The sequence below is a fragment of the Amblyomma maculatum genome, chromosome 5 (assembly GCF_055883805.1).
Source record: "Amblyomma maculatum isolate TAMU_Amacu chromosome 5, ASM5588380v1, whole genome shotgun sequence".
In the NCBI taxonomy this organism is placed as follows: domain Eukaryota; kingdom Metazoa; phylum Arthropoda; class Arachnida; order Ixodida; family Ixodidae; genus Amblyomma; species Amblyomma maculatum.
The window spans coordinates 102,349,559-102,352,335 of record NC_139348.1 but is presented as its reverse complement, the minus strand read 5'-3'; the positions used below and the strand labels follow the sequence as shown (position 1 = coordinate 102,352,335).

The 2,777-nt window shown below is 45.6% G+C and overlaps 1 pseudogene; it reads left to right on the top strand.

The window, feature by feature from the left end:
• Nucleotides 1-488: 488 nt before the first annotated feature.
• LOC146189049 (uncharacterized) lies at nucleotides 489-2,329 on the top strand (annotated as a pseudogene).
• The last annotated feature ends 448 nt before the right edge of the window (nucleotides 2,330-2,777 follow it).

Below are 2,777 nucleotides of genomic sequence, written 5' to 3'. Positions count from 1 at the left end.
ATTTATCCTGCAAGTGTGAGATTGGACGGTACACCGTCGCTCCTTTCGCGTGGCGTTCCTTCGCGAGCATTCTTGGCGGTTCTTATTCAAGTGTGGGATTGATGGTATGCCATCGCTCCTATCAAGCGCCATTCTCATACAACGTTATACATCGTGTTTGTCCTATACTCCGCGTCAACTTTTCTTGGCACCGCTGGGAAGGCTGCGGGGCCAAAACGCATTGTCTCCCTGCGCGGGTGAATATAGTTCGCAAGTTAAAATTAGTGTTTAGCCTTCAAGAAAATAGAAATCATAAAACTTGTGATTTTAAGCACATTTCTAACATAACTACGATTTGCTAGCGTTGGAGGGTGACTGCGAAGCGTTTTGTTTTCTTTTCCGGGTTTTCTGGGTTCGCTTGAGTTCCGTTGCGGGTCTTCTAAACACCGAGCGCGCTGAAAGAGGACGGCGTCTGCTCTTTGCGCCGCGTCGAGTTCTGGCCAAAGAAGATGCAAGTGAGACTTACAAACTGATGGTTGTCCAAGCAGGCAAAAGAGATGGTGTGCAACCTGTACGCTGGCGTAAGGAGCAGTCAGCCTCAGCTTTCAATATCATTCGTGCGCTGCAAAGTCAGCGAGCTCACCGGCGTGAGTGAGCGTGCCGTCTCCCGTATTAAAGCGGGGGCCCTCTCTGGCACTCTTAAATCTCCAAAGCGAAGAAGGCTGAAGTCGTCACCTGTGCTTGTTTTCAAAAAAACCGAGAAGACGCGGCTTGAAAGGTACGACACTTTCACTCTCGTTGCTCCGAGGCGCAAAGTGCAAAGTGTATTATATGCGCAACGAAGTGCCGACTGCCGCAAAGCTACGGGAGGATGTAGTAAATAATCACGATATGGATATGCCTAATATAAGTGTCCGTACGTTGCAGAAGGTGCTAAACGATATCGGGTTTGCGTTCTGGAAGCGCAAGCGGAACTCTTCCCTTCTGGAAAGAGACGACATCGTCGTGTGACGACGAAAGTACCTCCGGACGATCTGGGAAATGAGAAAGAGGCAGAGGCAAGTACGCTTTTTGTTAGGTATTTTTGGACATGTAACTGCATGCATTATGTGATAAGGCAAGGATGAAACATGTTTTGTAATTGCAGAGCTGTAAGACAATTACAATGGAAAAGCGCAGTGCAGTGTCCGAAGCGGTTCGGATGAACCTGGAGAGGCAGGCGCGTAATAGACGAAGTGATACGGTTATACGTAAGTTGAGTGCCTTGCGCTGCCGGCTTCGTCGTGTCATCTGATCGCGATGAAAACCGTCCAGGTGCATCGTCTCACGTACCCTGCGATCACTTATAGCGACGGGGCCGCTTCGGTGCTGCATGTATGAGTCTATATGCTTTTTTTTTTAAACCATCTGTCCGTCCTAAATCGAAGATCGCGTCAAAATCACTTTGGGCTCGTTGTTTATTACTATTATTATTATTATTAGTAGTAGTAGTAGTAGTAGTAGTAGCAGTAGTAGTAGCAGTAGTAGTAGTAGTAGTATAGTAGTAGTAGTAGTAGCAGTAGTAGTAGTAGAAGTAGTAGTAGTAGTAGCAGTAGTAGTAGTAGTAGTAGTAGTAGTAGTAGTAGTAGTAGTAGTAGTAGTAGTAGTAGTATTTAGCTTTCAACTAGCAATGGATGCAGAAAACCGCGTGCCACATAAATTCACTTCCTTTTGCAGGACCGTTTACTACATTGATGATACCTGGGTTAATGCAGGCCAAGTTAAAGATAAAGATAAAGATAAAGTGGCGTCAAGGGAAGATGCCTTTCGCCAAGGCCTAACAACTGGACTTCGTGTACCAAGCGGCAAAGGCGGCAGATTGATCGTAGTTCACGCCGGCAGTGAGAATGGATTCGTCGAAAACGCGTGCCTGATCTTTCGCGCTACAAAAGGAACTGCCGATTACCACAACGAAATGGACTGTGCTCGATTCATAAAGTGGTTCATGGATCAATTAGTGCCGAACATTGATCAAAATAGTGTAATAGGGATGGATAACGCTCCGTACCATAGTGTGCAACTGGAAAAAGTACCAACTTCGCGTACTCGAAAAAGCGACATTGAATCATGGTTGACAGAAAAAAATATTCCGTTTTCGGGCGACCAGCTAAAGGCGGAACTGTTGCAGGTGCTACACCAACACAGACATCGATATTATGGGTACCGCATTGATGCTCTGGCAAAGAGTGCTGGCCATTACGTAGTCCGGCTGCCTCCTTATCATTGTGAATTTAATCCAATTGAACTGGTGTGGAGTCAAGTGAAAGGCACGTCGCTGCCAACAACACTAAGTTCACTCTGTCCGCAGTAGAAAAACTCGTGAACGAAAGGGTCTCCCGCGTTACAAGAGAGAATTGGTCACGGGACTGTGCCCATGTTGTACGCCTTGAAGAAGAAGCATGAAAACGTATGGAGTAATTGACACGCAGCTGGATGCCATTATAATTTCTCTGAACTCGGAATCTAGCTCATCCAGCGAAAGCGGCGAAATGAGTGGCGTGGAAGAATTGGAAGGGGGACATCAAGATTGCTGATTCAGAGGAATTTTTTATTATTTCCGCTGAAAACTATTGTCACGTTGTGTGATGACAGTGTTGTGGAGCATCCATAAATTTTTATTCGACTACAGTGCTCTGTTTACGCAGAAAAACTACCTGCTGTAGCTTTCTGTGCTATATGAAAATACGTGGTGTGATCTACTGGTGCAAGCATTTATTGAATGCTTACTTAGACAAACATACAACAGATATTTAGTTTCT